Source organism: Pan paniscus, chromosome 8, assembly GCF_029289425.2.
Source record: "Pan paniscus chromosome 8, NHGRI_mPanPan1-v2.0_pri, whole genome shotgun sequence".
Lineage (NCBI taxonomy): Eukaryota > Metazoa > Chordata > Mammalia > Primates > Hominidae > Pan > Pan paniscus.
Window position 1 is genome coordinate 46,394,881 of NC_073257.2, and position 16,894 is coordinate 46,411,774.

The window sequence follows — 16,894 nt, forward strand, 5'->3', positions numbered from 1 at the left end:
CTTCAATATACTGCAATCTACACTGGCCTTATTTTTTCTCCCTGAAGACTATGACGCGTTTGTTTCATCTCAGGATCCTGTTTTCTTTGTTTGGAACTCTCTTCCATGACTGTCTCTTCTTCTTCATAATTCGGGCCACTGGATTCGGGACTCAACAGCTGCCTTTAAGTCACTTTTCACTATCTTCCTTCTTTTGTCCTTTTTAGGGCATCCATTAGTCCTGAAAATAATTTTTTTGTTTATTTATTACCTCTCTCCCCTACTATAAGCTTCACAAGTACTCCATCTTGCTCACCAGTATATTTTCTGCATTTAGAACAATGCTTATCAGACAGTAGTTGGTCAATAAATATTCATCAGCTGAATTATTGACCCTCTACAATTCTTCCTTTTGCTTGGTGGACTGAAGTATTACTTGGAGCACCAGAAATTAGTGTTAGCTCAACCAAAGGTCTAATGACCAATAGAATAGTTGGGTATTTCCATTGCTTCATTGCGCGGTTACTCTAATTTAAAGTCTTGTGCTTCCCTGAGGAAAGTGAGAAGGATATTTTATTGTCTCTACTTGTGATTGTATTGCAGGGTCTTCAAGGATTCTGTCTTTTCCCTTCACTTAAAGGTTTCCAGAATTAGCACAGTTCTGGGAATAGGATGAGGAGCTTTTACATCTCTCAATGTGGTTCAACAGGCCTCTCTCCATGAATCCTAAAGTTCTGTTTTTTTACTTAACAGAAATAGAATTTCTAATATAAAAGAGGACTTAAAGGACTCTCTCTCTCTTTCTCCTCTCCCACCTCAGTCTTAGGATCCATCCTCAATTAACAACTCTCACACATCCCAGGCAGGACCTATAGCCTATCATGCTCACCCTCCCCTCTTCACCTCTGACCTTTATCCACTGCTGGTTAGTCTCTTCCACTCTAGAATCCTTCTAGCCACACTGAAATGAGGGATCGTATTTTCACTTCAGGGCTCACAGAAGAGGGACACTGATATGTTTTTCAAAGATGATGGTACCATTTCAAAAGCATGTTTCTCAAGTCCTTAATGAATGAAGACCTTCTAAACCCTCACAGAGAAGAAGAAAAGAATAAGACAAATTACAAGAATAAATTTACTCCAGCATTTCTAACTCTGAAGAATTTGAACTCCCCACTTTTTATTTTACCAATATATATCCCTCTCAACTTCATTTAACATAGTCCCCTGTTGAATCTAATTGAAAAAGCAATTAAGTCACCATCAGTGCTTAAATTAGCTCACTACAGAAAGCACAGTCTTACCTCTCACTAAGCTCATACAGTGGTGAGTGCTTACCCAAGTAGAAAGGGAGATTCAGATTCTAGGCATGTACAAAATGACAAATATAAACTATGCAGTTTTTGGATTTTATGTGAATTGCAATGAAAAGCTAACGGTATATTTTAAACAGGGGTGGGGAGAAAATACATACTATGTGGAATATGGATTATTGAGGGAAAAGGGTAAAAGCAGAAGCTAGTTGTGGGGCAAATGGCAGCTGTCCAGGTGAGAAAGGATGGTGGCTTGTCTAGGTGAGAAATGATGGTGGCTTGGTCTAAGAAGATAGACAATGAGGTGGTGGAAAGAGGTAAGACTAGAAATATATTTTGGTCATAGAACTGCCTGGACTTGTTCTTTGAAGAAAGGCAAGTAATAAAGAGAGAAAGATCAAGAACGATGCCTCGATTTTTGGCATAGTGCCAGTAATCAAGGCGGCAGACACTTGTGCATTATGGGAAGTGAAAACAGCATTCCAACTCTGCCTGGAAGCTTCCAATCACCTCATGTCTCTTAACAGACACATGTATACAACTAACAAAACATGGTCAATTCCAAGTAGTGACTGAGGTCATCATAGATACAAGAGAAGAGTTTTCTGTTAGAGTGGGGAAGGGCTTCACAGAAGAGCTGGAACCAGGAGCAGAAAGAGCAGGACTTCAACTAGGAAGGAAGGCGAGTAGGTATCCAGACTCAGGGAGGAGGTGACCTATACAGGGCCAGTGCACCCAGCTGTGCACTGCGCAACTCCATGGGGTGCCATTCCCATGAGCTGTGTGTGAGTTCAGGCCTGGAAAATGCCAGGCACAGTGTTGGGATGGTAAATAAACCAGAGTCGTCAAATCAAAAATAGAGTTAAAGAAGTTAGGCGGAGTTAGAAAGATAAATAATTCCAGAATACAACCATTACAGCATTCATTTTTAGGCATATTTGAATGATCCTTACTCCACAGAATCCAACAAGCATGGGAAAGAGCAGGCATTCTAAGTTTCCCAACTGCCCTGTTAACTAATTATCAAATATTAGCTCATCCAAGCTCCAGTGGCAGAGGAGCCATAACATTTTTTATGAGAAGCTTTTCTTTCATCCGTTAAGGTGAGACAGATGAATCCTCTAGTTCTCGTTCCAAGAAAGCACTTTAACTGCTGAGACTAGACTTGGTTTCATCAATAAATGAGCTGTTAAAATTGATTTCTCCTCATTGACAGGCACTTCATTCACAAATATACTCTGCCACATGGAGACCATTTTAGCCCACAATCTGGGTTGTTCCAAACGGAGCTCTTTCATCGCAAGCATGCCTTTCAGAACGCTTATTGGTGGTGTCACTGTGTAAAATCCTATTTTTCCACATATTCACAGTACCTCCAACTTGAATGTCAGTCAGGATTTCAGGCTTTTTTCATCTTTAGAAACAATACTTTTGTATATAGAAAGCATTTTATTCCTGTCTCGCCCCCCAGTGAACTATTTGGGAAGGATAAATACTACTTAAGGAAAGATGGCTTGGGATTGCCTTCTCTGAGTCTCACAGTAAAATTATTCCACGTGGTACATGGGGAAGGGAATGTTTACTATATCACTGCCATTTTCAGAGAAATTAAAACAACAACAACAACAACAAAACTCAACCAGAATATCATTGGTCATATTTTTGGAAATCAGGAAATTGTACAAAAACATTGCTTTAGGAAAATATGTTGTGTGGCAAATTATATCTTCCTTGTTTGACAGACAAGCGATAATAAATTAACAAGCTAGCACGGGGCTGGGAGACCTCTAGAGTGGGAGATGCCTTGTGGACAATGCTTCTATGTCTCCATTTTTTCCTATTTATTTTGTTTCATTCAGAGATTCAAAGAGGGAACAGGTAACAACGCACACAGAGGTAAGCACATTTAAAAAGATATCTGGAATCAATGCATTGTGAAATAAATATAATTGTGCATAGTGTTCTGAAACTCCCTGACAAGAATGACTTAAATTACTCAGTCAAGACCGTTAAAGCTTTTTCATGAGGGCAGGACCCCGGACTCTGCAAACTCCCTCCTGCCATAGCAAACAGTTCGAGCTGATGGTTCCCCCTGACAGTCAGAGGTGGTCACTCCCTTTGCTCTACTTCCACACGCAGAAAGCGTTCCCTATTTGTCTGTGGTGAGTTCCATATGTTTCTTGTGGCATCTGCTAGCATTTCCGCTTAAAATAAAAAAGATTGTTTTAATTTCCAACCATATCTGTTCCCATTTGGGGATGTAAGCCATTTTGCAATGCTTTGTCCTTGAAGATTGTGATTTGTTTTGGTTCCCTGTGCAATATCTTGTGTTTTTCTTTAATGCCTTTTTTGAAGAAATATTTGAAAACAATCAGGGGAGGAGGAGCAGCTGCAGCTCAAACACTGCGGTAGATGTTAGACAATGCAAGGCGCTTTTATTTTTCACGTTTTGCTTTTTGTCAAACTTTGCAATAAGGAAGGAAGGGCAGCTTTTGTTCCTTAGACAATCAGAAGGAAAGAAAAAATTGATTATTCCTTGCAGATTATGGGTGGTCAGCAATTATGTAAAAATGGGACAAACATTCAGAAGGGCCCAACTATTCTATCAGCGCAGCTGCACAATGACAACCATATGCTCTGGCCTGAGGGGTTAACTATTACATTGAAACTGATTAGAGTAGTTTATCTTCCTGGGAAACAACTCCATTTAGACTGATCAAGACCAGCATTAGGTGAACACCGATGGGTTAAGATTTTGCTTTACATCCCCCCAACTGCTTTTAGAACAATATCCTGGTTAAAACAACGATTCAATCAGACCTAAATTCACATAGTAACCTTAAGCAAGTGTCTTAATAGCATGAGCTCTAGGTGGCTGTAAGGAATCAGAGAAAGTTAGAAGGCCGGAAACTGTCCATGAAAGGTTTCCATCTCCCTGCTCCACCATGGTAGAGACACAGAATCCTTGGTACATTAGACTAATGGTTCTCAATGGATGCGGGAGATTAACAGTTATCTATACAGGTTTTTCAGATACCTACCAGGCCCCTGTACTTGCTGTCTTCAATGCCGATATGTCTTTTTGTATGATGAAGCTAATATGTGTGTGTGTGTGTCCAGACCAGTTTTATTTTTTTCTCCAGAATTACAAAGTACATGGGTGGGCCCAAACAAAAAGCAGCTTCTGTTCTCATCGATTGATTAACTGACTCATCCATTCATTCCATGACATACCTTCAGACATTGTTTTAAGTATTGGGATATAGTGGTAGGCAAGATATATAAAGGCATTAAATAAATGATATGTACGTAGGTTTATCTTGAACCTAATCTAGGACATCAAGAAAGATGGCAACAATCTCTAAAATAATCAGTGTCATATGGAAATGGTAAAATGATGATCATGTTTATCGTTAATAATAACACCTTACGCTTGTGTACAATTTAATGTTTATAAGATTTCAATTGTTTTGAACTATGATCATGGTGGAGGCCACCTGCCTACATTATATGCGTGAGCATATAATGACTCCCATGGCTAATTCTTATATGTGTATATGTGTGATATTCCTGTGGAAATTACCAATCTCATGAAGGCAGGTACTGTGTCTTTCATTTTTTCATCTTTCCTAGTGATGTGCTCCATTCAAAGCAAGTACTAAAATACTGCCCCTGGATATCGTTTGGATATTTGTTCCCTCCAAATCGTATGTTGAAATTTGACCCCTAGTGTTGGAAGTGGGGCCTGGTGGGAGGTGTTTGTGTCATGGGGGTGGGTCACTCATGAATGGCTTGTTGCCATCTCTGCTTTATGAGTTCCCATGAGAACTGATTGTTAAAAAGGGCCTGGCACCTCCTCCTTTTTCTTTTTCTCCTCTCTTGCTATGTGATGCCTGCTCCCCCTTCACCTTCCACCATGATTAGAAGATCCCTGAGGCCCTCACCAGTAGCAGATGCTGGCACCATGCTTCTTGTACCGCCTTCAGAACTATGAGCCTAATAAACCTCTTTTCTTTATAAGTTACCCAGCCTGAGATATTCTTTTATAGCAAGCTTATCTAACCCACAGCCCACAGGCCACAGGCAACCCAGAATGGCTTTGAATATGGCCCAACACAAATTTGTAAATTTTCTTAAAGCATTATGATTTTTTTTGTGATTTTTTTTTTTTTTTTAGCTCATCAGCTATCATTAATTTTAGTATATTTTATGTGTGGCCCAAGACAATTCTTCTTCCAATGTAGCCCAGGGAAGCCAAAAGATTGAACACCCCTGTTTTATAGCAACACAAAGCAGACTAAGACATCCACCATTTATATAGGCCTTAATACTTTTCAAATACTTTTTACAGATTATCTATTTTTATTTTTATACCTTGTTTGTGGATTTTTAATTTTTTTCTTCTTTTTTATTTTTTCTTTTCACTTTTTTGTTTATGAATTTTAAAGATGAGAAATGAGAAGTCCAAAGAAGATACATTATTTATTTACTCAGGATCACATAATTAGCTAGGAAAAAGCCCTATCTCTTTTTTATTTTTATTTATTTATTTTTGGTCTAATGTTTATTTTCATTGTTGTACATGTATGTCAGATTTTTCAGGCATATGATATGTCAGATACATATCAAATATCTATATACTGTGAGGAATAAACTCATTTTGGGGAATTAGGCATGAAAACAGAGAAAATGAGTTGGCTTGATGCACATATCAAGCTGCTTCTCATTGGGCAACCAAGATGGTTGACAATTACGGGAGACGAGGCAGAGATCTGACTGCACAAGAGCTGTAAACACAATGCACTCAGGGCATCCTTCGAATAAGTCATAGGCACATGGAATTTAAATGGGGGGCAAGTTCTACCATCAAAGAATGCATTTCAGGGTGTGGCAGCAAACGGTGCTGTGGAAAATGATAACAGAGCCCAAGTGAAGAAGCTACCCCAGCCTGCCATCCAGCCATGTTCCTTATGCCTTCTTTGGCTTTTCCAAAAATGAAATGTCAATACCATTCTAGGGTTTTCATCTTAATTCATGCTAGAAGCCCTCAAGGCTTGTCATAGAATGTGTCAGTATATTTCCAGAACATGCAGTCTGGGTCTGATTATCAAGCAAGTGGTGTAAAAACAGTTTAAGCTTCCACCAACCCAAGAATTTGCAATGGAAGATAGAACAACTGATTATGTTTCTACCGTTTCTGAACAACCCAAAGTTCCAACTAGACTCAGCCTTATTTGTTAGCAAATGCACACATAGAAAATCACTCTGGGATTCATGTCTTGCTTTTCTACAATTTGACAGCAAGCATCAAACAGCAGCAATGTCAGCCATGGGACATAACTTTTATGCCAATTTCAGCTATGCCCTATAAAGTTTTCTTTTTCTCTCAAATCCATAAGGTCACAAAGACCTTCTCAACTTCAATCACATAACTTAAATGTACAAATTAAAATTCCATTTCCTACATCCCTTCCATTCATAAGAAGCAATTAAAGTAGAGTATCTAATATACTCTATGATCCTGGCAAGGGCATTACTCTTCATATGCCTCAATGGGCTATGCCAAAATATCTCTTTCATTTATTAAAGCCATTTGTGATTGCCACTGACTTTGAGCTGAATGGCATCCCAAGGCCAAATTTGTTTATTCATCCACTTGTTTTTAAAAATAAAAACCACTACAGGAGCCATTGATTGATTAACCTGTAGCAGTTCCTTACATTAAGCATCTTTGTCTGTGTGTCAAAATAAACTACATAGTAAGCCTCTGTAGAATACACAAAGCTGTGCCAGCAGTCACAGGGTAATGATTCTATGGTTTCTGCCTTCTGTTCAGATACCCAGAGTTTGACTGCCTATGGCCATGCAGCCTCAGAAATCATTGGATACTATCAAGCTGGGCTGCCTTGGAAGGAATAGGAACCCACCTGCCCATCCTCCCTGAGCTGCTTGTCTTTGCAGGCTAGGACACAGAGGAGGCATCTATAATGAGATGGAGGCCCAGGGAAGGAGATTTATGGTTTTACTGTGCTGGAGGCAAGAAAATGTATACTGATTTTTCTATTTTGCAGGTCCTTTCTCTCTCTCTCTCTCTCTCTCTCACGCGCGCACACACACACACACACACACACACATTTGGCAGGCCCTTTCACATATATGTGTGTATATATATATATATATTATATGATATAATTTTTTTAGACAGGGTCTCTCTTCATTGCCTGGGCTGGAGTGCCATGGCACGATCTCGGCTCACTGCAACTTCTACCTCCCAAGTTCAAGTGATTTTTGTGCCTCAGCCTCCAACATAGCTGGGACTACAGAAGCGTGCTACCACTCACGACTAATTTTTGTATTTTTAGTAGAGACGGGGTTTCACCATGTTGGCCAGGCTGGTCTCGAAATCCTGACCTCATGGGATCCATCCGCCTTGGCCTCCCAAAGTGCTGGGATTACAGATGTGAGCCACCGTGCCTGGCCCCTTTTACATATATTATCATACTTATTTCCCATAACAATGTTATGGGAAATATGTATTATTATTATTACACATATGTGTAATATTATATTATTACACATATGTGTAAAATATGTATTATCATTATTCCACTTTGCTGATAAAGAAACCAAGTCTCAGAAAGTAACTTGGCCAAAGTCATGAAGCTAGTAAGCTGTAAAGTTGAAAAGACTGAAACCCAAGTCTAGCTTACTCCAGTCTCTTTCTACTCTAACAAGTTTCATGTAAATGCAATAGAATTCCTGAGTCATAGAAAGCATTTATATACATAGTACAGGAGCAACATCACACCTCTAAGATAGCACCTGCAAGCACAATGCAAAATGTCAATAAAGTGGAGACGTGTGTGGTCTTCCAATGTTGTCTTGGATTGTTAGAGGGAAAAAAATCATGTCATTGTATATTTCCTTAAGCTCCAAATGTCAGGAGATAATAAAAAACACTGTATTTGAGAGATGTGGTCACTTAGAGTCCTGTACTTTACAGTGAGTCTCCAAAAGCTTGCCTAAAGTGGAGCCCACTTGATAACTCAAGCAGAAACTGCCCAGCTTCTGAGAACCTTCAAAATGGGTCTAATGATAATTTTTTGAACGTATTTTTTTATTAAAATATCCTTAAAATATTATTCATATAGGTTGGGTGAAGGGGCTCACACTTGTAATCCTAGCACTTTGGGAAGCCAAGGCAGAAGCATTGCTTAAGGCCAGGAGATCAAGACCTGCCTGGGCAACATGTGAGAACCTGTCTCTACAAAAAAAAAAAAAAAAAAAAAATTGTTTAAAATTAACTGGGCGTGGTGACATGTGTCTGTGGTCATAACTACTTGGAAGGCAGGGACAGGAGGATTGTTTGAGCTCGGGAGTTGAGGTTGCAGTGAGTGAGCTATGATTTTGCCACTGTATTCCAGCCTGGGTGATAGACTGAGAACTTGTCTCTAAAAATAAAAATTAAAAAATATTCATTATATAGGAAATCTACTAGATTTTATGTCTTAAGAAAAGTGATCATATCTAATTTACCTTTAAATTTTCAATGTATCTTGGTGTATAGTGGGTGTTTATTAAGTTGAGAGAAGGAATATTAGCCAAGAGAAACTTACCTTTGGAGAATTGATGTGGTATCAGCTGGCTCGACTGGTTCAGCCTCTACTGGAGGCCCACCAGCTAGGTAAATTAAGCACAAAATCACATAGCCCCACTCCACCGTGGAAGAGGTTAACATTGTCCTGGAGAGAGACATGTTTTTTAAAATGCACACTACATACCAAATACTCAGATATCAAAAAAGTGTAACTGAGCTCATTATACTTGAGGTATCTTCTTGGCTCACAATGATTCCTCCTTCTCAGGGAAATGATCAGGAAATGCCCAGATCTTTTCTTTGGAGAAAGCAGTTGTGTCCCTATAATACACCTTGTCCCCTTGGCTGGAAATAATTCATGCAAGATTGAGCAGTTGGGCAACCAAAGCTAAACTGAGTCGATCAGATTCTTCTCTGTGGGAAATCAGAATTTTCAATCAAGTTTCTCATGGGGAGGGGCTCTTGCAGCTGAATAGTATTAGTAGCTATGGTCTAGAAAGACTTATGTTGTCTTGTTGCTGAAGTCACTGGAGCTGCCCTTTTTCTTCCCTCTGAAATTTTGTTTGTTCAATTCTTTTTGGATCTTATGATATATCCCACTGTCCTTCCAATAAATTCCAGTTCTTGCTTGAGTTACTCAGAGTGGGTTTCCATTACTTGTAGCCAAACAAAACTTAAATGATTCAGAAGTGCAGATGGATGGCTCTAGGAATTGATGTAGCGAGAACTAAGCAAGTTGAATTGAGAAAGAAGACAAATGCGTGAAGCTGAGCATAGGAAAGAAGAAACATTTTTAAAGTACGACAGAGTAGGAAAAGCATTCCAAAGTGGTGGAATGACCCAAGTAAAATGTAGAAAATTGGGACTCAGTGGGTCCATCGAGAATGGGGAGCAAAGCTCCCTGGCTGGAGAAACATAGGATCCATGCCAACACTCAGGAGAAGTTTCAATGATGGAGGAGGCTGGCCAGATGTTCAGGTTAAATTTAAGGGTGTTGTTTCAGAGTTTTGGGGTTTCTTTTTTGGCCTGGGGCTTTATGAAGTAACATTCCATTTCTATAGGTGGAGACCACAGTAACTTTGTGCTGCAGTTTCGCATCTCAGAACATGGCAGATTTTGCTGTATGAAAGGGTATTTAATGTAGAAAGTCTTGAGTAGAACTTTAAGTTCAACAGACGTTTAGGGATAAGCGGCCCTGGTGGTTGTCACTGGGCACCTGAACCCCACCTGCAGCACAGTATGGCCTGGTGCTCTGACAAGGTCTTCCATGGCATAGCTCTGAATCTCCAGATCCTCTCTGGTGGGTGAGATGAGCCAAGGACTGGGTGGGGCTGTCATGGTCAAACTCAACACCTTCCTCAACAGGAGAAGAAGACTTAAGCCACACGCAAGCAAAATTCTAAGAAATTACTTGATTTTTAGTTTTCTTCTGAAAGATGCAGACCAAGCATTTTGTTTGCCCTGGGTGACAGATGTGTCCAGCCCATCTCGGTGTCAGGACGAGGGTGTGACATCATGGTTACAGGAACCATGACTTCCAAGCCCATCAGGGATCTCATTTCTTCAGATCATCATCCGTCCACTGCTGCAGCTTCTGGGTTCAGCCTTAGTGCCATCAGCTGGGAAGGGAGTAACAGGATTTTGTTAATTGTACTGTTAAACTTAGTGGAAGCAAAGTTAGATATATTTCACATAAGAAAGTCTTAGTTCCAAGACCCAATTTTCACAAACCAAGTTAGTAAATATCACAAACCCCACAAATTAGAATCCAGCATAGTTCTTTTGCCATTTCTGATCACATCTTCTATTCAGTAAAGTCTTCCAAGGCATCCTTTGAACACTCCCAGTAAACTTTCTTAACCTAAGGGGCTAGAGGTGAGAAGGTAATTTCAATTGTGGTGGCTGCATTTGACTAGTTGGATTGTATGAAATTAAAAGTTGGGATTTTATGAAATTAAAAGTTGAGACTGATATAAAATATTGCTCACCACATTAAAAGCACTTAAATAAAAGGATAATGCATATTTTTAAGGTGATAAACAACTATTTTTTTCCAGTGGGTTTCTAGGAATGTAAGTTTCACCAAAGACTAAAATTTTGTTTTATAAATTTAAGGGCTAAATAAAACATATACCCCAAACTCCAGTCCAGGCTCCATTCTGGCCTGAAAGGACTTAACTAATAGCTTTTTAATTGCATAATTTTATATTTTTTCTTTTTGTTAGAGGCAGAAGTGGAGCACAGAAGCAGCCCCGGAAAGTCTTCCCTCCTAATATTTGCAAAATTTCTGACAGTCTCCCAAGAGGGCATCAGATAAGTTCTATGAAATGTCCAGTGTACTGTGGGATACCTATCCTCACCCAAACCTTATTTTTTTTTAAAGGTTTATCTATTCCTAGTCTCGAGTTTCATGCTGGGTTTTTGCAATGACTGCAGAAATACAGCAATAATCTTTGCCTAAACCTCTGAAGAAAATATTAAGTATATAAAGCAGAATCATGAATAATAACAGCTCTTACACAACCAGTACATCTTAATAACACATATGCCTCATCACCGGCTTTCCAAAACCATTCCCATTTGGAGTTTGTCTTTTGATATTACTGCTTTGAGAACCAAAATTTCTCTGAGCTCCCTTTGTAAGATTAATTAAAATGGACATATCTTCGAAGCACAGATAAGACTGAATTTCTTTAATATAAGTGTTTGTCATGGCAACATTTTCTATAATGTAACTGTGACACCTTGCTTTATTTCTTTAAATATTAAACAAACAAATAAGGGAAGCAAGCAGACTCTTAGAGAAGAAAAGAAATGGTACCAGCTCCATTTTTTATGGCTAAGATATTAAGTGACCACTCTGTGGTGGTATAAAAGTGGCACTAAATAGAAAAGACAATGGCCAGGCACAGTAGCTCATGCCTGTAATCCCAACACTGTGGGAGGCCAAGGTGGATGGATTGCTTGAGCCCAGGAGTTCAAGACCAGCCTGGGAAAATGGTGAAACCCCATCTCTACTAAGAATACAAAAAATTAGCCAGGCATGGTAGTGCACACCTGTAGTTCCAGCTACTCCAGAGGCTAAGGTGAGAGGATGGCTTGAGCCCAGGAGGCTGCAGTGATCTGAGTTCATACCACTGTACTCCAACCTTGGTGACAGAGTGAGACCCTGTCTTAAAAAAAAAAAAAAGACATGACAAGACTGGCATCAGTAAACCAGGTTCACCAGTAATAATCAACACAGAAAAAAGTACTTTCTGAAGACCATGATTGCCAAATCATTGTGGGCAAGACAAAGTTAACACTTCAAATACCTTACCTGGGGAGCAGGAACTGACATGGGCAATGTTAATTATGAAATACATGACAGATAATAAGTTATTTCTGAAGATGAAGTTGTTTCTTTAGATTAGAATATTTGGAAAAGGCTTAGAGAAGGAAAGAATGAGATATTCAAATTTAAATATTATACGGAAAGTCAAAGAGAAATAGAGAGATCATTCAAGAAAAATGCAAGACCCATTTATCAGAGAGTGAATAAACCATACAGACTCAACTGTTTACTTAACAATTTTGTGTGTATATATATATATATTTTTTTCTTTCTTTCTTTTATTTTTACAGTGGAGCAACCATAGCTCACTGGAGCCTTGACCTTCCAGGCTCAAGCAACCCTCTCACCACAGCCTCCTGAATAGCTGAAACTGCAGGTACATGCCACCTCACCCGGCTAATTTTTAAAATTCTTTTGTAGAGACAAGGTCTCACTATGTTGCCCAAGCTGGCCTTGAACTCCTGGGCTCAAACGACCCTCCCACCTTGGGCTCCTGAAGTGCTGGGATTACAGGCACGAGCCATCACTCTCAGCCTTCAAGAATTATACAAATGCCAGCTTCCTTCCAGTAATGAGCTAAGTGCAAAAATGAGGGCAGTCCTAGGCCTCAGGTAGCTTTCAATCCAATGGCGGGAAACACACACACACAGAAAAAAACAATACAACAGAAAACAGAGGCATGGCTAGGGCATTAGAGAAGCACAGAGAAGGAGATGAGTAAGTAGGATTATTTTAGGCAGAGAGGGCCACATTGAAAAGGTATAGAGGTGTTAGAGAGCATGGACCAGTCATGAACTCAAAGTAATGACATCTTCCTGGTGCATGGGGCAGATCGAGAGAAATGAGACAGCACCAATCACAAAGGCCTTGTACATCATGCTCAGGATATCAGACTTCACACAATAGGTTATGACGAAACACCAACAGATTTTGGAAAAGAAAGGGCTTGATCATACTTCATGTTATACAGATGGCACTGGCAGCAGAATGAAAGCCTCAGGGTGGCTGGTCATTCTAAAGGCAGGGAAACTAGCTAGGAGACCTGAAGAGCAGTCAGGTGTCTATAAGGGTATTGACACTGGGGTTGGAGAAGAAAGGAGAGACTCAAGAGATATTTAATTGGAATAAAAAATGGCCAGACTTTGATGACTTACCTGAGAGTGTCTGTTGGAAGTTAGGGAAAGGTAGCATTCTAATATGACTGTGAAGTCTGTGGCTTGCAAGATATCACTAAACAAAATGTGGGAGTAAAGCATAGTGAACAACCAGTGTGAGGAGAAAGATCATGAGTTCAGGCTTGGAAACGCTAAGATGGGAGTGCCTGAGATGCCCCATTGGAGAAGTCTGGTGGAGTTGGAGCATGTAACTGGAACTCAGGGGGGCCTTCTCAGATGGAGACGGAGATTACAGAAATAGGCTCTGGGGCATTACATAGAGTTGTGATCATGGTTGAGATCATCCAGGAAATTGAAAGAGAGGATTGCTGAGGACAGGTCTTATCAACATTCACCCTGGAATAGAGGATGCATTACATGAGAAACAAACTAAAAAGAAGCATTAGAGAAGTAGAGAGAAAACCAAGAGAGAACAATATCATGAAATCCAAGAGAAGAAAGCTTCTGAAATGACAGGGTGGTCAACAGCCTAAAACCCTTTGAAGAATCCAGGGTCTAAACGTGTGAGATCTTAGAAAGCACCTGGTCTCATTCCTCCAATGCATTTATTAGGAAATGAAGACCAAGAGACGGGAAGGCGCCTGCCCACAATCACACTGTCAATGAGGAGGGAGCTGACTAGCAGGCAGATGCCCTGACGCCCTGCTGCGCAGCTTCGGCTTTATCCAGCTGCACTTTTGGTTTGACTGAACCCAGATTTCGCAGAGGGAAGTAGCGGGAGATAATCCTTAGAAAGGTAGGTCAGGGCCAGGCAGCAAAATTGCTAAACTAGGGGGCTTAAATGTTATTCGGAGGAACAGGGTACTCACTAAAGAGCTTTGAGCAGAAAAGTTATTCTAATCACAGAGATACTTGGGGAAATTTTAGGTGGGAGTTTTCAGGGGTATTGTTAATATTTTGCTCAGATAAGTCACAAATTAAGCAATTATGTGAACCCCTCCCCCCAAATAATTGTGAGTTGTAGTGACTAAAACTCCTTAATTATATTATAAATTAATAACCAATGAATAAGAAAAAAACTCAATTAAAAATGAAGTCACCTATTGCTTAGGTTCATGAGATCATCTTAAAATGATCTAGAAATAAAATGAAAAGTGCTGTGAGATTTGGAACCACCCTAGGTATCATGTCCAGCTCTGGGGAGGGGGTGGGGGGTGGGCCTGAGTACACTGCAGCCTCAGGTATCCACGATTTCATAACTCTATTAGGACCAATGATTAAGGCCATATGAGGACGTATTATTTTATGTGATTTCTCCTTCTTCCTCTTTTTCCCCTGTACATATACATTTATTAAAAAGGTGAATAAAAAATGATCCCTATGCCTTTGGAAGAATGCCTTGGGAGAGATGCCCATGCCAGGGACCAGCTTTCTCTGAGTTGCCAATCCTATTGCCAAAGGCCTTCCAACCAGAGTGACTCTATCTTGAGCAGGGGCTAGGCAAAATGAGGCTGAGACCTACTGAGGTGCATTCCGAGGAGGTTAGGCATTCTAAGTCACAGGAAGAGACAGAAGGCCGGCACAAGACACAGGTCACAAAGACCTTGCTGTAAAACAGGTTGCAATAAAGAAGTCAGTCAAAATCCACCAAAAACAAGATGGTGATGAAAGTGACCTCTGGTAGTCCTCGTTGCTCATTATATGCTAATTATAATGTATTAGCTGCTAAAAGACACCCCCGCCAGCACCATGACAGTTTACAAATGCCATGGCAACATCAGGAAGTTACCCTATACGGTCTAAAAACTGGAGGACCCCTCAGTTTCAAGGAAATCCCCACCCCTTTCTCAGAAAACTCATGAATGATCCACCCCTTGTTTAGCATATAATCAAGAAATAACCATAAAAATAGGCAGCCGGCAGCCCTCAGGGCTGCTCTGCCTATGGAATAGCCATTCTTTTGTTTCTTTACTTTTCTAATAAACTTGCTTTCACTTTATTCTATAGACTCACCCTGAATTTTTTCTTGCACGAGATCCAAGAACCCTCTCTTGGGGTCTGGATCAGGATCCCTTTCCGGTACCACTATGACCTGGCTGCACACGGTCCCCCTGAAGCCACAGGTTGAGCTATGTCAGGTCCCAAAGACACAGGGGCCCCAGCAACTTCATCCTCTCTCTTTCCCCTCGGAGCTTCAAAACTTTGAGGTTCTCAAATGCCTAGATAATGGTTTGCCTCATAGGTGACAGTACACTGGTAGGTAGAAATTGACCTGACCCTACTGAAACCCCAAAGTCCCATGAGCCCTGAAGTCTGATTCGGTGGTTCATTGCAAAGACTAACATCAAGCGAGGGAACACAGAAAAATGTCACAAACAGTGCTTGAAATTGATTTGAGGGTCAGAGCAACCTGAACTTCTGACCCTGACTTTTAACCTCCTCACATCTTGCTCTCCGTCTCTGCTGTTACGATGATAGTGCACACTCTGTGCAGAAAAGACAGCTCCACTTTACACGTACCCAGGCAGAATACTACAGTGGGCCTGTTGCCGGGCAACCACAGCTAGAACACTTTTTTTCCGGAGCATTTTGAGAATGATTACACTTGCGGGGTTGGGTTGGGTTGGTTGGGTTTTTTTTTTTTTTATTATTATTATTATTATTCTTTCTTTCTTTCCTGTGGTACCTATTCCTGGATGTTGTAAATATTCATCTGAGTTTTGCATAGATGAGGGGAAGACGTTATTTAAATGAGTTTGGGAGGGTAATTTGCTCGGGTGCATCACTACCCTCTTTTATGCTTTGCAGGCAGCCTGCTGCAGAAGGAGAGAAAGCGCTTTTGTGACCATTATTGACTTAGATGACAATGCTATGCTGGCTTGTTTCAGTTACATAGAACAATGGGAGCAGAAAAAAGACACTTTAGCGAAGGCATTTAGTAAATTGTTAGTAAATGGGGAAGATACAAAAGCCCCAGCTAAGTCATCAGGCATATTTCCTTGCTAAGGTGGCTGCAGTTACTCTCCTGGCCCCCTCTAAACCCCACTCAGAGAGGAACGCTTCCTCTTCCTCTTGTTAAGTGACATCAACACATTGAAATACAGCTCTTGGCTAAACTCCCGCGAACTGACTTTGAAAGGTAACGGGAAGAAACATTTCCTTTCAAAAGGAATCTGGCAGCCTTTGAGCCTTTGAAACACACCCATTTCAGATGAGTCTGAGTTGGGCAGGAATTGCAAGTACTTCAAAAATCATCCGTGTTAATATTTCCCCCACCCCTGGAATATTAATATGTACACACACCCACACACTCCCCTTGAGATGTGTTTATTTCACAATTCACAAATGGTGAAGAGACCTTTTCTGAATTTTTTTCTTAGGGACTTGGGAAGCCAGCATGAAAATTGTGATTCTTCCAAATGCTTTCCCATATGCCTTAAATGCCCCCATTAAAGTTAATTTTCTCAGTCCACACGTGTTCTCTGTGTCTTGGTGACCACCTCCCTGCCTCCCTTAACGTAACCTTTTCTTGAGGCTTGCTATGTCCTGTCTTGGT

At 40.4% G+C, this 16,894-nt stretch overlaps 1 long non-coding RNA gene across 1 annotated transcript; it reads right to left on the reverse strand.

The window, feature by feature from the left end:
- Nucleotides 1–2,927: 2,927 nt before the first annotated feature.
- On the reverse strand, nt 2,928–16,584 carry LOC130540505 (uncharacterized). Its single transcript, XR_008954487.1, has 3 exons — nt 15,352–16,584; nt 8,909–10,508; nt 2,928–3,790 (listed from the first exon to the last, which is right to left on the reverse strand). It is a non-coding gene; the product is annotated as an uncharacterized LOC130540505 (long non-coding RNA).
- Nucleotides 16,585–16,894: the final 310 nt, after the last annotated feature.